This window comes from Choloepus didactylus, chromosome 9, assembly GCF_015220235.1.
Source record: "Choloepus didactylus isolate mChoDid1 chromosome 9, mChoDid1.pri, whole genome shotgun sequence".
Taxonomy (NCBI): Eukaryota; Metazoa; Chordata; class Mammalia; order Pilosa; family Megalonychidae; genus Choloepus; species Choloepus didactylus.
Genome location: NC_051315.1, coordinates 16,006,793 through 16,026,219, shown reverse-complemented (window position 1 = coordinate 16,026,219; position 19,427 = coordinate 16,006,793). Strand labels below are relative to the sequence as shown.

The 19,427-nt window shown below is 43.3% G+C and overlaps 1 long non-coding RNA gene across 1 annotated transcript in view; it reads left to right on the top strand.

The window, feature by feature from the left end:
- LOC119544295 overlaps positions 1 to 19,427 on the top strand; it is a 42,058-nt gene that overhangs the window by 5,818 nt on the left and 16,813 nt on the right. The gene's annotated exons all lie outside the window — the stretch shown is intronic.

Sequence of the window (19,427 nt, the reverse complement as noted above, 5' to 3'; positions counted from 1 at the left end):
TTGGTTACAGTGCTGGGACCAAGTCCAAAATTTCTGATTCACAGTATCCTCCCATCCATCCATCCATCCATCCATCCATCCATCCATCCTTCTATCCATTCATCCAAGAAATATTACCGAGTTCCTTCCATCTCAGTGACTCTCAAACTTGGCTGCACATTGTAATCTCCTCGAGAGCTTTAAAAGCTACCAATGCCTGGGTTCCATCCCAGAGACTCTGATTTAATTGGTTTGGAGAGAGAAATGAACAATGATTTTTCCCCCTTTGAATGTATTAAGTTCTATATACAACACAGCGGTGAACAGTGATTTCGTTATCATTGCTTCTTTATAGATCGCAGTAGCACACAAAATTCAAAATCCACAATAAATTAAGAATCCTTAGGTTAAATGAGTTTTTCCTGAAAATGCTTAATTGTTGCTGGTCTCAAACAGTAAAATTGTACAAGGCACCATCCTATAGTTAGCAGGTCACATTTCTACAGGAAAATAATGGAGGCACAGCTAGTGCAAAAGATTTAACCCCCTCTACTGCTGACTGGAAGGAAAACACAACCCAAAACACACACATGCACATACTTGGACTGGTTCCTTCAGTACATTTTTTCCAAGAAAATAACAGTTTTATTAAAGACTTCTAATAATTTCCATAATTTCCAAAACTACCCTCTAGTAATGACATTAAAAAGGGTTTAACAAGGACCAAACTTCATAGCAATGAATAAACACGCTTGAGAGTATCTGCTACTTTCTATATCTCTCAGAGAAAATGAAATCTAGCATTTTCTTTCTAAAGTGCTTTAATATTTCAATATTTCTTGTTTTGGGTTGTAACTGGATTTTTAAAGCTTCATAGGTGATTCCAAAGAGCAGTCAATTTAAGAACCACTACTCTCTGTGCCAGAAGCAGATCTGGGTGGTGGAGATACTGTAGTCAGTAGAGCAGACAAGATAATTACCGAAAGAAATTAAACATGTAAATTAATAAGATACTGTCACATAGACATAAGTGCTATTATGGAAAAAAACAAGTGTAAAGTGAGAACTGGGGCCAGCGGTTCTCTTAAATGAAGGGATCAGGAAATGGCTGTGAGGTACAATTTCAGGGAGACCTGAATGACTAGAGGGTTCCGTGGAAGATTTCAGGGAGAAGCTTTCCAGGCAGAAGGAGCATTGGAGGTTTTCTGGGCAATCCATAGTCCCCCGATCTCACCCTCTCACCTTGCTCTCTGTGGTAGAAGAAAGCCAGTGAGAGCTTTATCAACTGGGCCTGGAGTGTGGCGACCTGGGGAGAGAGGTATGGGGCCTGAGAAGTGGGGCCTGGAGAGTGGGGTCTGTGGGTTGGGTATGGGGTGTGAGGCCTGAGGAGTAGGTCTGGGGAGTGGGGTCTCTGTAATTTGGCAAAATGTATCAAGAACTTTAAAAATATCTTTGGATGTGACATTTTCACTTCTAAGACTTATGCACAAGGATCTTCATCACATTGTTTATGAGGGAAAACCTGGAAACATGCAAATAGCCCATCATAAGGGATTGGTTAAATACATTATAATCTGTCCATTTGATAGAACACTATGTCACCAGTAAAAATGTTCACTTAAGCACTGGGGACTGGGGGGAGGGGTGGGGGGGAGGGTGAGAGATGAGGCCATAGAGTAGTAATGATGTCTGCCTGTCAAAAACTCCTTTAAAAAATTTAAAAGGCAAACTGGAAAAAATGTTCATTAGCTATAAAAAGAGTTCAGAATGAGGAAGAAAAATTTCATAGGAAAATGAGCAAAAGACTTTAATATAGAATTCCCCAAAGAAATTGTCACTAAATGTATGAAAAATTCTCAACTTTGCAATTAAAAGTTAAAATGGAGTACCTTTTTGCGTGGAAGAAGTGGTTAATGTGTAAAAGACATTCAACGAATGCCAGTAGCACATTCCAGTCATTGAGTAAGTTGTGGCAGCTGTTCTGGAGGACAATTTGGCAAAGTTCATTTATTCACCAAATAGTCACTGAGGGCTTGCTGTGTGCCAGGCACTGAAAAGTGTTCTCACTGGGAGCTGGGGGTGGATGGGGGAGTAGTTCAGCCCCCAAGGAGCATCTGTGGAGTGTCCCCAGTGACTGGGAGATACTCCCAATGTTTAGCACATGGCTGTTGTGGATGCCAAGCTTCCCACACTGACTTGGGGCCTTGAGACTTTCTTTGACCAGAAGATTTTTGCAGATAAGAGAAGGTGCCAGTTCTGGGCAGAGGTGAGAAGAACCTACCCAGCAGCCACTGTCCCCTCTTCTGGACCCTGGAACAAGAAACAGACCCGAGGGAACAGAGCAGACCCGACACTAGAGCCCAGCCAAGCAGCCGAGCCGCGGACCCGTGAGTGGGATTTAAGTGTCTGTTGTTGGCACTGAAATTTGGGGGTTGTTTGTTGAGCATCGTTTTCACAGCATAAGCTGATTCCCTCAGCATATATCACACAAGGAAGAATTATCTCCCAAATGCCACAAGCACCCCCAACTCTCTGCCTGAAAAGCACTGGATACAGAAAATGAGCAAAATGGAGATGTAGATGAGCATGCACAGCAACAGATAATCACTTCAAAAATTATATAAATGCATGTCAAAACAAGTGCTTTTAATGACAAGTTGAAAGGTGGAGGATGGATGAAAAAGAAGAAGTAAAGGTGGGGTTTTGAGTGAGAAACCAGGGAAAATTTATCCAAGGACATTGCATTTAAGACCTGAGGATTCGTGAGCAAGGTAGGCAATAAATAGGGGAAGGCCTTTGGGGTCAGGGGGAAGGAGCTCCGTGTCTCTGAGGGGAAAGAAGTACGGTGAGCAGGAGGGTGTCAGCAACCTGGCAGGGCCCTGCCCCCAGAACCCGTGGGCCCCAGGAAAGGGTTTGGATTTCATGCCGAGCACTTTGCCTGCAGAGATGGACTTTGAGTTTTAAATGTCCCCAACAGCAAGACTGCTCCAGTAAAACTTCTTAGGACCAGTCACGCTATGGCGGACTTGGCAAACAGTAACTATGAAATATGACCCCTACACTGTCCAGAAATGGAAGGAAAGGAAACAATTGACTCATGAAATTCGCTTCTAAATAAACTACCTCTATATGACATTATCCTAGGAATGATAATTGTATCTGGCTTCCATGTGAAATTAAATGAGAGAAAATCCAAAATCACTTTAGAAGAGAGGTCAGAAATGCTAAGTTTCCAGATCAATGGATGAGACTCCTAAAGAGCACTCAAAACACATTATACTTTCACTAACTCAAAATCAAATCAGATGGAAACAATTTACTATTAGATATATATTATAGAGTTAGAAAATGCTATCCTCAAACCCGTCACATGTTTGGCAAAGAAAAAAAAAACTATTGCAGTGTTTCTGGATTATTTTATTGGACTTGTTAACAACAAGACCTCTAATTTCTCTGCCTACAAATAGAATAACCTGGAAGCCATTCATTTATAAGATTGACATTTACATAATGTCAAGTGTAAACCATCATCTTAAAAGTTATAATCCTAAGAAGTTTCCATTTGAACCATTGTGTCATCACTTGATAACAATAAAACAAAGAGAAAAAGAAATCAGAGTTACTTTAGTAGAGTGAGGAAAAAACCCATCTTACTGTGGTTCTGGATCTTCAGAAGTAGATTCATTTCATGGTGGGATCAGCTTGGAAGGTGACTCTCTTCTGTTTTCAAATTGGGTAGACAGAAGACCATATCCAGCACTGGGAGTAGAGACATTTGTTGGTGTCACTGGAGGATGTGCTGGGCTAGCAAAGATCCTTGGTGGAGAGGACGCCAGGGTAGGTCCTTTCCCACTTTCCAGAACAGGAGGAAAGGCAGAGGGTTGTCTTCTCAAGAACGGCACATGTGGACCAGGAGAATTGTATGAGACTGTTCACAGTAAACATCATTTAAAATGGAAAAATATGGAAAACAACTTAAATGTTCATCAAAAGAAGAATGGGTGTATAATTTGTGTTATCTTCATACAATGCAATAACACACAGTGGTGAAAATGAACTAGAATTCCATGTTTGAATGTGGATATATACTGAAAAATAAATATAAGGTGGAGATTTTAAAAAGCAACCATCATAATGACTTGCTAAGTTTACAAACATTCAAAATAATGTATTCAATGCTTATGGATACATAAATACGTAGTAGAGGGTGGAAGCATGTGTGGGAATGATAAACAGTGAACTCGTGACTGTGGTTTTCTTTGGGGAGGAAGGAGGGAAAACAGGAGCACAGAGAAGGAGCAGAGAGGGTCAACACTCTCCATCATGTTTTATTTCTTGGGAAAAGAAGATCTTGAGGCAAATATGATATATGTCAATATTTGATGAAGGTGGGTGATGAATACATGTGTAGTTACTATATTATTCTTATTTTCTGCATATTTTAATTATTTTATAATAAAATACATTAAAAATAAAATAAAGAAAAAAAAATACAAGTTGGAGGCGAGAAAGAGCAGATAGGACAAGGACTCTTTAGAGAAGCCTGACTACGGATAGAAGAAAAGAAGGGAGATGGTTACAGGGGTTGCATGGCTGAGAGAGTTGTTTTTTGTGTGTTTTTTGCTTTGTTGTTGTTTAAAAAATGACACAGATTTAAGTATCTTTTATTAAATTGTAGGGAAGAAGCCAGTTGAAAGAAATAAAGGTTGAAAACACAGGCTTGGACCTTAGAGTCTCAGCTCCTGCAAGCCACCCTAAAAAAACCCATGTTTTTCTCCCCATTAGATGGTGTGCTCCTCAAGGAAGGAGAAGGACACAGAGCTCTCACCATGTCCATAACCTGCCCCAAACTAGCACACCGTGGATGGAAGGAAGAAAGGAAGGAAAGAAGGAAGGGACGGAGGGAGGGAAAGAGGAAGGAAGGAAGGAAGGGAGGGAGGGGGAGGGAGGGAGGGAAAGAAGGAAGGGAGGAAGGAAGGGAGGGAGGAAGGAAGGGAGGGAGAAAGGGAGGGAAAGAGGAAGGAAGGAAAGGAGGGAGGGAAAGAATAAGGAAAGAAGGGAGGGAAAGAGGAAGGGAGGAAGGAAGGGAGGAAGGAAGGGAGGGAGAAGGAGGGAAAGAGGAAGGAAGGAAGGAAAGGAGGGAGGGAAAGAAGAAGGAAGGAAGGAAAGGGAGGGAGGGAGGGAAAGAGGAAGGAAGGAAGGAAAGAAGGAAGGAAGGGAGGGAGGGAGGGAAAGAGGAAGGAAGGAAGGAGAGAAGGAAGGAAGGGAGGGAGGGAGGGAAAGAGGAAGGAAGGAAGGAGAGAAGGAAGGAAGGGAGGGAGGGAGGGAAAGAGGAAGGAAGGAAAGGAAGGAAGGAAGGAGGGAAGGAAGGAAGGGAGGAAGGTAAGGTCTAGGCAGTTTGGTAATATTAGCATCCTGTGTGTGTCAGAGTGGCCACCAGGTGGCAGATGTGACAGTCAGCGATGACCCTTTCAGAGAAAGGAGTTCAGAAGGTAGTGACAACGTCATTGTTGTAACTTTTCTCCTAAATAACCTACATGAAGTGGAATATGCCCAACATTAAGTGTAAATTTGGGGCTGTTCTATTGTCTGTTGATTTCTCATTTCAAGTATCATTAGGTCAACAGAGTCCTTGAGAGCTATTAGTGCAAAAAAAAAAGTAGTTGCATTGACATGTAGTTAAAGAAAGATATTGACCACAGGTGTCCATCTCTTCTCCTGAATCACACTAAAATGATGACAAAAGTATGATTTCACAAGGACAGGGACAATGGAAGAGAAAACAAGAATGCAATTATAATTAGCTTATTAAATGGGTTGTACTTGACAGGGTGCAGGCAGGAAACAACCTGATTTCCTCCCATCCCTCTTCAAAGTTGCTCTGTTAGATTCCCCTCCCCCTGCACCTGGATGACATCTTGGGCAAATTCTAAACCTTTCCTTGTCACCTTTAGAGGATAGAATAGTATTTTTCAGGTATTGAAATGTCCAGTCTAATCTCATCTTTCATCTGCTTCATATCTTCTCTCCTTTCCTAGCTTGGGAGTGACCCTGAATTCTTCCAAATGGAAGTGGAGGTGCAGAGTTTATTCCTTTATCTCTCCCTCACCCCACTTCATCCTCCATACACTAACTGATGCCCAAGGAGAACAGGGACCAGAAGAGAGGAGGAAAACTGTATTTGATTTGGGCTGTTATGCCTGGCATTGGTGCCTCTGTGTGGTAGGTGCCCCAAAGCTGATCCTTTCTAAGGTAGGGTTTTTAGCCTACTGTCTCATGGGATCCTTGACCTTGCGCTGTTGTCATACTTCCCTTGGTGAAGCCCCGTGCAAGCTCATGATGGTCCCTTAATTCTGCTTCCAAGTACTCCTGACACAAGTTCATTCTGCTGGGACGGCCCTCTTAAGTGGGATCCTTTTGAGCTGGCTCTTATGTTGCTCGTTTCCCACTTAGTCCTTTGTCCAATCCTATGGAAGTTTTGACCATTCCAAGTGCATTCCTGTCTTTGTTCTACCCTGGCATCAGCATCTCCAGGCAGCCTTAGGTGATTGGAAGGCACTAATCTCTCTGGCTGCCACCCATCTTATCCCCTAACTCCAGAGGACATGGGTCTAGTTCTCCCAAGAACACTCTTCCCCCACACTCTGCCCAGGTAGCAGCACAGAACAGGTTGGCTGGCAGCTGAGATGTCAGTCCCACCCCTGGCAGATACTCCCAGTGTCTTGACTGTGTGCCATGAAACTTCCCTTCACTTTTTTCCATTCTTTCCCTCCCTCCCTCCCTTCCTTCCTTCTTTCCATCTTCATATATGGGCTAGAGGTAGGTTCAGGGCACAGTTCTTGTTTTATTATCTCTTAGAAAGTCCTGTATGGATGGTCAAGCAACTTTCTTTGGAATATGGTGATAAACTCTAGTCAAGTCTTTGAGCCTAAGGCAAAACTCCAAAATTACTTTTAAAAGCTCCACTTAGCCTAAAATTAGATCATTATAATTGTAGACAAATACTACTTATAATTAGCAATAATTAGATAATAAAAGAGATTTTAGAAATTAAAAAATGATAGCTGAAATAAAAATCTCAATAGAAGAGTTAGAAGATAGAGCCAAGGAAATGCCCAGGAGATCAGACAACCTAACAGAAGACAGCAAGGGAGGGAATTGTCAAAGAAATAATAAAGGAATATCCAGATCAAAAGGATCTTCCAAATACCATGCATAATGAACAAAAAAAAATGATCCATGCCAAAGTATGTTACTACGACATTTCAGAATGCTGGAGATACAGAGAGGATGCTAAGATCTTACAGACAGAAAGACCAGGTCACCTAACAAAGAATTGAGAATCAGAAAGGCAAGTTTGGCACTGTTTCAGACCCCAGAAGAGCTACAGTCTTTTAATCCAATCTGGTTCGGTGGAAGCTTTTGATTGAGTGTTTCTATAGAGATGGGGCTCATCCAACTATGGGTAAGATTTATGATTAAATTATTTCCATGGAGATGCAACCCCACCTATTCCAAGTGGGTCTTAATTAGATCACTGGAGTCCTTTAAGAGAGCTCATGGAGAAAAGCAGCTCAGAGAAGCTGAGAGAGACATTTTGGAGAGGAGCTAATCATGATACAGACCCAATTGCTTGGAGACACTGGGAGATGCAGACAGAAGGATGTTTGGAGATGCTAAGCTAAGAGATAAAGTCCAGAGTTCGCCCTGAGAAGCTAAGAGAGGACCCCCAGATGCTTAGAGAGAAATGCCCTGGGAGAACAAGCAAAGATGCACAAGAGCTGAGAGAGAGAAGCTAAGAGAAACAGAGGCCTAGAGACATTCTGGAGAAAGCCATTTTGAAACCAGAACCCAGAACCCAGGAGCAGAGGACCAGCAGATACCAGACGGGCCTTCCCAGCTGACAGAGGTGTTCCAGACACCATTGGCCTTTCTTCAGTGAAGGTATCCTCTTGTTGATGCCTTAGTTTGGACACTTTTATACTGTAAATTTGTAACCTAATAAATCCCCTTTATAAAAGCCAATCCGTTTCTAGTATTTTGTGTAATGGCAGCTTTAGCAAACTGGAACTGCAAGATTTCTCAAGAGTAACACTGGCAGCGAGAACACAATGGAGCAATGCATTCAAAATTCTATGGAAAAATTACTTTTAGCCTAGAAATCTATTCTCCTGTAAGATTTCAATCAACCAGGCAGATAGAAAAAAATAAATATTTAAGCATGCAAAGTATGGCTGCTGGTTGCTTACTCAATGTCCAGTTTTCCTCACTTCCTTTCTAGCAGAACCTGTTGAAAGTGACAATGTGCAGCTAAATATAGATTTCCCAGCCTTTCCTGCAAATGAGGGGTATACCCCTGACCCACTTCTGAGCAATAAATGTAAATGGAGGCTTTCTAGGAAAAATCCCTCAAAGGAGGTAAGATGCAAGTAGCACACACATCATTTGCTCTCTTCTGTTCTTGACTTCCTGCCTGGAAAAGCATCTTATGATCACAGTGACAAGCATTCCCTAAGAGCAGTCAGTGGAAAGGTGGCAGCCTAGGTCCCTGAAGGTGTAGTGGGCTGTTGTACCATACCTGGATTTCTTACTGTGAGACAAAAATAAAAGCCTTACCTTCCCTGAAACTCTTTTGGGGGTGTCTATTACTAGTAGCTTATATACAAGGACACAAAAATTTGCCTACCATGTATCTTAGGAAGCTCCTAAAGGTTATTCTCCAGCAAGAAAGAGAAGAAAGAGAAAGATACGGGATGTAGGACCCAGGAGATCCAACAACAGTCTGTTGAGGGCAAGTTCCAGGAACCAGGAACCAGTCCAGACTGGAATAGAGGACAGAGGGTTGCAGAAAGAGGCTTTAGGAAAAAAACAAAATTAAACAAAACAGATGGAAAAATTCGTCCTGATGGGTATACGATAAGATGCCAGAGCAGTTAAAAGAAATTCGGGCTGGCTAAATAGAAAGCTAAGTAAATAGAAGAACAGGACAGTTATGAACGCTACAAAAACTAAAAGCATGTACAAGAAATGTAGTATGAGCTTACGTGCATGAATTGGCTCAGGAGTGAAAAATCTTTGCAAAGTTGTAACACCATGAGCCTTGACTGGTGATGTATCCTAAACCGTGCGGCAACTACATCAGAGGTGCGTGGAGAGAAAGAGGGAGGGGTGTGTGAGAAGTCCCAGTGGTCATCTATCAGGGATGGAGGTCCATAGATAAACATCTGAATCGGATGAATCAAGAAATAATTGCAAATATTAGAGGAAATAGATTAAAAATTTGAGCAGCCTCTAAAGAGTGGGCCTCGGGAGTGATGAGTGGGGCAGGGAGCTCTTGTTTTTTGCTATAACATTTTAACATTAGTTAATTATGTACAAGAATTCCTTTGATAACCAAATAAAATTTTAAAAGCTTCACCTGCAGATGTGACTTTCGACCGGTGGTCACCAGTTGAAGACTTGGGTCTCAGTTTACCCAACTATCAAGTGAGGATACTGAAGTCTAAGCTTCCCATCCAGCATCTCACGTACCTCCTCTGACTCTGAAATGAAATTGCCCTGCACTTGCTTTCAACATTTAAGCTGGAGATGCATTTCCTGATTCCTTCTCCAACTTGTCATCCAAATACCTCCTCTGTTTTTCCTGGAAGCCAGAGTCACACACATTTACTCTGGGAACCCTGACTTACTTTGTTCCACAAGGTCACACCAATATTCTAATAACTTTACATAAATCTTTGCCAACACTCCCTTCCTCACTGCATTAACACTTTACTACAACCTATCTCTCGGGCTCCATTTCTTTATTACTGTGTCCCATAATTGTCCCAGGTGCAAACCCCTTCAGCCCATTTTTTTCTCCAATACTCACTTCTGGGCATTCTGCATTCTTTGGGGTTACATTTTCTTCCAATGACTCCTACTTCTCTTTCTTTAATTTAAATGTTTTCCCCCACTATGTATACTGTACCCATTTTCTAATCAATCCTCTGACAAGGAGGTACCTCCTCTCTCCAGCCCAGTATTTCAATACTTTCAAGAGGAAGGCAATTCGTTTCTTCTACCCAAGTGCCTCTTCCCAATTCTGGATTCAATACCACTGCTCAAAAAATAACCTTACCTTTGAAGCCCATGCTATCTGGCAACACTAGCTGACTACTGGATATTTATACATGTGTGTTTTGTAGGCCTCTCAAACTCAACTGGTGCAAAATTAAACTCAACAGCTTTCCACCTCAACCTGTTTCCCATTTGATTGAACAGCCTGACATCAACCCACTGGCCCAAGCCCTAAATGGGCAGCAGGGTATTTTGGCTCCAGTAGGTGTGAGATGCTGGTGGCCTGGATGAGATGTTAGACAACACTACCCCCTAGCGGTTCTTTGAGTACTTTGCATAACCAACCTCGGGCAGAATGGTCTCCATTAACCTCCAATCTCATCCTACCACTCCACACTTAGGAATCTGTGCTTTAGTTAAACCCTATGATTTACAGTTCCTTAAATGCACCAATTCCTACTTCCATCCCTCCCTTCCTTTCTCTCTCTCCCTGTCTCCCTCCCTCCTTCCCTCCCTTCCATCCTTCCTTCCTCCTTCCCTCTCTCTCATCTTTGAACAAATTGCATTGTCTGCTTGGAATGTACCCTCCACCTTCTGCCCCATTACTCCCCAGCTAACTCCTAAGTCCTTCAGGATTCCACTCATCACTTCCTCCTCTAGGGATCCCCTCCCTAACTTCCTCTGTTGGAGGGCAATAGCTCCTTTTCTGAACCTCCTTAGAACCCTGTGTTTATCTTTGTCATAAATTCTATATATTTCTATATTCATTTCTGTGGTCATTATAATCTTTTACAAGCATATCATCTTTACTAGACTGCCAGAACCTTGGGGACAGGCATGGCTGAGTTTTGGGCAGGAGTAAGGGATGTGTGAACTATCTAAGTAGCTTGCTGCTATTTCTGCTTTGATACTAAACTGTCTCAGTTGATAACCAGGAAATGAGCTGCTCATATTTACTCCAAGCATCCATTCAGTAGCTTGTTTATTTCCAATGATTTCACTCCAGTCAGTGGGTACAACTAGCTCTTGATCATGCAAACTCAACTCAAACTATTTATTCCCAATCCTAACCAAACTCCTCTGTACTTGGAGATGACTAGATTTGGAGTTGCCCTACACCTCATTTTTAAACAAATTATTTTTATACTATTTTCTTTGTTCATACCAACAGTTGGAGGGCTCTGTTGCCAAGGGAAACTGCAGTGGTAGGTGCCATTCAGACTTGCCTGAAATCTTAACTATTTAGTCAAACTGCCACTGGGTCCTTGGTTTGCCCCATATATTTTATTTTATTCTATTCTATTCTATTTTAATTTTTTTGATTTCCAGAATTTAAACATTCTGCAGTTGTCCTTTCCTGGCTTTTTCCATTTCTCTACAAGGCCTTGGTGACGCTGTACACATTATTCTGAATTCAATGACTTCCCACTTTCTAGTTCTGTTAATTAATCTTGAAACATTTCCCTGCTCCAAGCCCCTAAATTCCCCCATTGAACAATGCTGCTGATATAATGGGTCTTATCTGTGCCTGCATCCCCAGTGCCTAGTGGAGTAGGTTCTCCATCACAGGTTTGTGAATGAAGAAATGACTCAGAGTGAAAGAACACCATCCTCATCTATCAATTTCCAAGGCACTCTCACCTTCCTTCCCGGCTTTAGTCCTGATTCATAGATTCCTTTCCTCACCATCTCTTGCTCACAACCTCCAAGACTTCAATAACCACAAGTTCCTTCCAACACCTTGACCTCAGAGTGCCTTGACTTCTCCTGAGGGGATGGACTCAGTTCTGTTCCTTCTTGCATCTCTCCCCCATTTTCCTCTCTCATAATTCTTATTGTCACCCACCAGGACAATTACTATAACTTCCAGGAACTCCTTCACCCTGTGACAGTGCCATCAGATATATCATCTGAACGGCAAAGACCCTGACCGAGAAACCTTTAATGGTTTCCCATTTATTAAAAATAAAGTTTTTGGACTTTAAGTCCCCTTTTCACAAGTTGGTCCCAACATACCTTCCTCTCCTAATCTCTCGCAGCCACCCTAGACTTCTCACATCTTCTCAAACCCTCCTGGAATTGTCCTAGTTCTTTGTATTTGTTTATACTATTCTGGAATTGTTTATACTATTCTGTCTGCCTGGAAATGCACTCCCATTCCCACCCACCCTTAGCCAACAGCAATTGCAACTGTACCTAGGACCAATTCTAATGCTGCTCTCTCCTGTGAAGCATTCCCTAATGATTCAAGCAGAATCAATCCCTGCAGCCTCTATGAGGGCAAAACACTTTGCTATTGCATCTATGACAGCATTTATGAGCACATTTAATACTGGACATGACTCCCTGGCCTTGTACCCTCATTGAGGATGGGGTACCCACTCTACTCCATTTCTGTAACCCTCACAGACTCAGCACATGGTGCCTGGCACGTAATACAGGCTCAAGAACTGTAGATGAATTGCATTGAGATTCAAGGAGCTCTCCCTGACTGTGATTTAGGTCTAGCGTCTTGTGGAAATAGACAGAGGCAATGCATATCGACTCCCTTAGGGACATTGTCTCATAATTATTTTAAAAGTTTTATTTTTTATCAAAGAGCCTTAGAAACTGCTCCTTTTCAAAGCTCCACCAAAGTATTATTTTCCTAATTAATTATTGTAGAGGGATAAGTATTGCATAAATCAATTCCCAACTTAGTTTGCTGTGATCACTAATGAAATAGATTGGAGATCTGGAGCCCCAAAGAGAATGTTTTTAGATGAATAATATATTTTATTTGTCAGCAGTACTCAGGCTCAATTTATGGTGAAATTAACTGAAAATGGATTGCAAATAATTGTCAGCTCATTGTCAGTCTGCATTTCCAAGGCCCTGAATAGATAGAATGACGAAAGGTAATTTCGTTTTTCTTCGTAATTGCTTCTGGATAATACCAGAGCCTTTGAAAGAGAGCATGAGGCTGTGCATTTTGAAAATTGCAAAGGAAATGCAAAGCTTGGGTTGAATACCAAAAACCTCACTATGTCAGAATTAACATTTCTAGGGTTCTTTGCAGTCTGTTCCACTAAAATTTTCTACAACAGATAACATGATTTTGGACTTGAGATATGAAAAACACTGCTTTTCATATCAGCAGTGATATTTAGAATGGGGTCGGAGTCCAGTTAGCTTTATAGTGATTTCTGAAATGGTTAAAAAATAATAGTTTCTTCCAAATGATATGAGGAGTCAGTAGAAGTTTTTTAGGTACTTAAAGATCACTAGAGAAGAGAATAATTTATAGCCAACAAAGATGAATGAGGTTCCAAAGAACAAATACGAAGAGCGAGAAGGAAGAATGTAAAGCTTTGAGAAAATCAAGCATCAATAACAACCTCAACTTTTGGTCACTTATTTATATTTTATTTTAAGAAAGAACTAAGTTAAAAGTGATTGCTCATTTTAATACCATAAATCACTAACTAGTAAAAAGTACCTTGGTGGGTTGGAGCTGCACATAATCCAGAAAATCATGTTCTTAAACCTAATCCATTCCTGTGGTGGTGAACCCATTGTAAGTAGGATATTTGGATGAGGCTACTTCAGTTAAGATGTGACCCATCCCAATCAGGATGGGACTTAATCCTATTACTGGAGTCCTTATAAGAGAATGAAATTCAAAGAGAAAAAAAGGCCACAGAGGGAGCAGCCAGAAGCTGAACATCAACAGTACCCAGAAGAGAAGGGCAAGACTCGGAGACCATGTGCCTTGCCATGTGGCAAGCTAAGGAAAAAGGATCGCCAGCAGCCAGGCCCAGAACACCACAGTCTTAATGGAACAAGCATACCTTGATTTGGACTTTTTCTTAACCTCAAAACTGTGAGTGAATAAATCTCATTGTTTAACCCGACCCATTTTGTGGTATTTGTTTGAGCATCCAAGGAAACTAAAACTGAACCTAAGCAAGAGCAACCAAAGAGACAGTGACAATACATGATCCAGGATGGAATCTAATAATGGAAGAGAAAAGGCTCAAATGGATATTATTGAGACATATGAAGAAATCGGAAAATAGACTGTAAGCTTTATATCAATGCTATATTTCTTGAAGTTGATAACTGTATTTAAAGGGGTTATATAAGTAAATATCCTTGTTCTTAGGAAATGTACATAGAAGAATTATGTCTCAAAGGAGCCTGATGAGTGCAGCCTACTCTCAAATGTCTGGAAAATAAATAGATCAGATGGACAGGTAGACATACAGACAGGAAGATAGGTAGATGGATGGAAAGAACAGATGGATAGATAGATGGAATGATATGGGAAATATGGCAAAACATTAAAGTTGGTGTATCTGGGAATTAGCAGTGAGTGGTAGTGGTGGTGGTAGCGTATGTTGGAGTTTTCCGAATCAGTTTTGTATTATCTTTGCAACTGTCCTGTAGGTTTGAAATTATTTCTAAATAAAAAGTTCAAGAGAAAAAAGAACCTGAGCACTGTGCAGTCAGACTTCAGGTCACCATTTCCCAAAGTGTGTTCCATGGAATAATACCTTGATTTGCTAATACTGTTCACACCCCAAAAGGGTTCCATGGTTCGGGTAAGTTTGAAATGTTCCACATTATTTCCCTCCCTTAGATAATCCTATTGCACATTAACATCGCATTATGTGTGGACCAAGTTATTTCCCAAGCATATTCCACTACAGATAACAAGTGAAGCATAGTGTTCCCATGGAAGCCCGTGGGAGCAGTGGGGCACTAGACAACCGAGCTGGCTGGTTATCTGGTGAAAGGTCTTGATCTGTACATTGGAATGTAGTCTATCTCCAGAGGTCACATCTGGGAGAGCTTTACCTGCGTCATCCAGAGTGTATGCCAGAGAAAGACTCCATGGGCACTATTCTGTACTATGTGCAGAATAAGTAGGAAAAGTTAGAGAAGATATGATCTATGTTAAATGAGTGGACCCCTGAATGCAAAGTGGGAAAAAAGTAACAGAGAGACCCTTCATTGTACCTGAATTGACTAGTCACTCTTTTCACAGTAATCAATGATGTGCCTCCTGCTCAAAAGCCCCTCCAGAGGTCTCAGAGCCTAGCGCAACATCCTTCAGGTGGGCTACCAGTGGCTGCCCACTCTAACCTCTGCCTACCTCCTCAGGCTTGCCTCACACCACTCCCTCTTGCTGCTCCCTGTGCCCCAGCCTTTCTGGCGTTCTTTCAGATCTTCCAGATGTCAAGTCTCTCTCACCTCAGTGCCCCTTGAAGGCTAGTCTCTATGTGAAACCCTCTTTGCCACCTCTTCTTCTGACTCCCCTGGGGAAGCTTTCCTGGACCTCCCCAACCTCCCCAACCCAATCTCATCAGGTCATTTTGCAGAGCATTGTAGTTCTTTCAACAGCACTTATTGGTGGCAAATGGGTGGGAATATTTGTTAACATTGTATTGAGGTATAACATACACCCAGAAAAATGCCTGATCCTGATGAATTTCTGTATGTGTATAAATCTGGAACCAGCACCAAGATCAAGTTATGATCATTTCCAATATCCCAGGAAGCTGCCCGTCTCTACTGCCCACCCCCTACATCAAGTAACTTTTATCACCATAGGTTAGTTCTCCTGTTCTTGAACTTCTTACAGATGCTCACTACTGTGACTGTGAGATGCACCCAGATTTTATGTTTTAATTGCCATAGTTTTCCACTGTTTGAATATAGGACAATTTATTTATTTGGGACTCTCAAAATCCCCTCTAAACTTCATGAAGCTGCAGAGACTGTTTCTGTCTTCTTGACTTTTCCTTGAGCCACCATGTGCTTAGCATAGAGTAAGAAACCCAGAATTTTTGTTAAACAATTGAATTTTTTTTGAGTTATTGGTGTTGCTGCTAATCCTTTTTGTAAGCTAGCATGAGCCTCTCATTTAATGGGTGAAGAGTCAGGACCTGAAACATAAAGAAGTGAAGCTCATGATAAAGAAATTCTCAAATCCCATCAGTTATGTGTGTGTATGCATATACATTTTTTTTTTTTTAACAAATGAAAGCCCTAGAAATTAAGTGATTGACCTGAGGCAGGGTTTGCAACTCAAATGCCTATAAGGACTAAGCAGAAAGGAGTGACTGGGTGGCTTAGTGGTGGGGTGGTGGGAGCAGAGTGATGGAACTGCGGAAACAGAGCAGCCGCTGTTGCATGGGAATGCTGGCTACGTCTGACTGATGCCAGGAAAACCGCATGTAGTGGGTTGAACAGTGGCCTCCCAAAAGATACAGCCACCCTAGGTGTGACCATGGAGTTTTGACCCTGCCCATTTAGGGCAGGTCTTGATTAGTTTACTAAAGTCTTTAAGAGAGCTCAGAGCAGACACAGAGCCAGATATTTGGAGATGCTAAGCTAAGAGATGAAGCCCAGAGTTTGCCCTGGATAAGCTAAGTGAGAACCCACAGATGCTTAAGGAGAAAGCCACTGGAATCAGAAGCTGAAAGCAATGCAACCTGGGAGCAAAGGATGAGCAGATGCCAGCCATGTGCCTTCCCAGCTGACAGAGGTGTTCCAGAAGCCATCGGCCTTTCTTCAGTGAAGGTATCCTCTTGTTGATGCCTTAGTTTGGACACTTTTATGGCCACAGAACTGTAAATTTGTAACCTAATAATCCCCTTTATAAAAGCCAATTCATTTCTGGCATTTTGCATTTTGGCAGCTTTAGCAAACTGGAACAGTGACCTTATTTGGAAAAGGGGCCTTTGCAGATGTCATTAAATTAAGAATCTCGAGATGCACTCATCCTGGATTATCCTGATGAGCCCTAAATCCAATGACAAGTGTCCTTATAAGAGACAGAAAAGGAAAAGACACAGAGGGAGCAGAAGAAGACACGTGAAGACAGAGTCAGAGACTGGAGTTACACAGACACAACTCGAGGAGCACCCAGGGCCAACAGAAGGTAGAAGAGGCAAGGAACACACTCTTCCCAAGAGCCCATGGAGGAAGCTTGAATCTGCCCACCCCTGGACTTTTCCACAACCTTGAGAGAATACATTTCTGTTGTTTTAAGCCACCTGGTTTGTGGTAATTTGCTACAGCAGCCCTAGAAAATGAATACATTGTGTATCCATACAATTAAATAAAATCTCCCATTTTTAAAATGTTGACAAATTAAATAGCAGGGGACAAGATAACTCCCTTATGTGGATATACCCATCATTGCACCATTGTGAGACCTGTGGCCAAGGCCCCACCATTCCTTGACAGCACAGTAGGTAGAGACCTTGTCTTCCCATCCCTTAGGGCAGCACTCCTCCCCCAGGCCACACTGCTCTCCTTTCTCCATCACTCATCCCCTGGAAACTGTGTGCTAGCACCTCACACCTCCTGGCTTCCCTGCCCGTCCACCCCACTGGGGGACAGTTTCCACTGCAGTGTGTGTGTGCGCTGCACAGCAGAATTATTTCTTGAGCTCTAAAAAAATAACACACTCCAGCGACAGTGGACCCAATCTCTGGGGTGGACCCAAGAGCTCAGCAGACAGCACCCCTGGTGACCAAGCTCTCCCCACAGGCAGCACTTCAGCCTCTTCAAGGACGGCCACAGTGCCCTTGCCCTTGGGCTGCACCTTTTCTTCACCCCTACTATGGATCAACCCACCCATCTGTTGTTTCCACTATCAACCCAGCAGGCATTGGGCGGCTACAAATTCAGAGCCTCCGACTCCGCTGGGCCCTCAGCTCTGACAGAGTAATTACTTACGTGGGCTCAGGAGCTCCTTCACTCCTTGCTCCCCAAAGCAATTTCAAGTCCTGCAGGCCCTTAATCCTATAAGCAAACCTGCCTTTCTGCATGTGACTGCCTCCTTTTCTGGGGCTTGTCCTCTCTCAATATGCTACCCCAATACATCCACCACAACCACCCCCTCCATGTCTGTCTTCCTCACACCTTTCCTCCAAGAGTCAGAGCAGGAGGGGAGTCTCCTTTAAAGACAAAACAAAACAAAAAAACCTCATTGAAGATTAATTTACATACATTTCACCACAGTACCCACCACCACGATGCAGACAGAATATTTCCATCACCCCCAAAAGTCCTGCCTCCTTTTGGCAGGGTCCATCCCTCCACCTGGGCTTTTGGTACCATCTCCCCTGCCTCCTCCAGGACCTCTTGATTGCTACCTGTTTATTGAGCTGTCTGAACCCAGTGGGTTACATGTAAGAAATGGTTTTTATCTTTCTCCAATCACTGCCTCCAACAATGCTTCTCCAAATCTCCATTCCCATCCCTCAGCGATGTCTCAGCGGATCCCATGGCTCTCCAGGAGCTTTCAGTTTACAGCTATTCTGGGCAGATTTTAAAACTCCCACCCCCAGCTCAGGCTGGACCAGTGCATATCCCAGCTTCCTCACTCTCCTTACTTCTTGCCGCACCCAGTGTTAAGAACCCTTTTCATAACTGCTACAGCTTTGGTAAAACTAATGACCAAGCACCCCAAAGACCGTCTGTGTACCTATTGTGCGTGTGATGGGTGGCGGCGGCCGGGGTGTTTGTTCATGCAGGGTCTCCCCACTGAACAGTTCCCCACCTGGGAGATTCTGGCTGCAGCTAGCTCCTTTTCACCCCCTTTCCCTCTCCTATCCCCAGCGGTACACCCCACAGCTTCTTGCTTCTCGGGTCCCCTCGCCCTGTGGTCTGATGCCTCAGGCGGGGCACTGTCATCTTCCCAAGGTCCTTTGATCGTGAGAAAGCCACGCTAGGGCAGGAAGCCTGCTACACCAAGGGGAGATCAAGGCAATGCGTTCACTGCCCAAAAACAAGTCCAGAGGGGAATGAGACCTTGGTCACCTTTTCTTGCAGGCACCCTCAGATCTACGAGGGCTTCTCAGAAGGGCGGAGAAAGGGAAAGCCTCCCCCACAGCCCTCCCGGCTCAGGACACCTCTGTGGCAACTGTGAGAATGCACCTCTGAGCTCCCACTACAGCGAGTGTGCTCCACCAAAGGCCCCTGCCTCTACGTTCTGAAACCCATCACTGCACCTGCGCCGAGGCCACGATCCCGGGGTTCCAGGGACTGAGGGCTGGAGAGATGCTTGGAACTCTCCTGGGGCAACTTTAATTTGCAGACTCCCTCTCTTGCCTCTCTAACTTCCTCCATGGGCTGGGAAAGGGATGTGGCTGCCCTGGGTGCTCTCCTGCCTCAACCTCAGAGCTGCAGGTGGCCAGCCAAGGACACGGAAACCTTTGGACACAGAGCTGCTCGCACTTCTGACCCAGGGCTCCTGACCCAGTACCCAGAGGCTGCAGGGGTTGCGGTGGGAGCTGTGGTGAGCTGTCCTGGGCCTGGCATCCTCAACGGTCAAACATAACGGAGGCTGTGCCGTCCTCGGCTTTCTAGAACCCTAACCTAGGACCGCACAG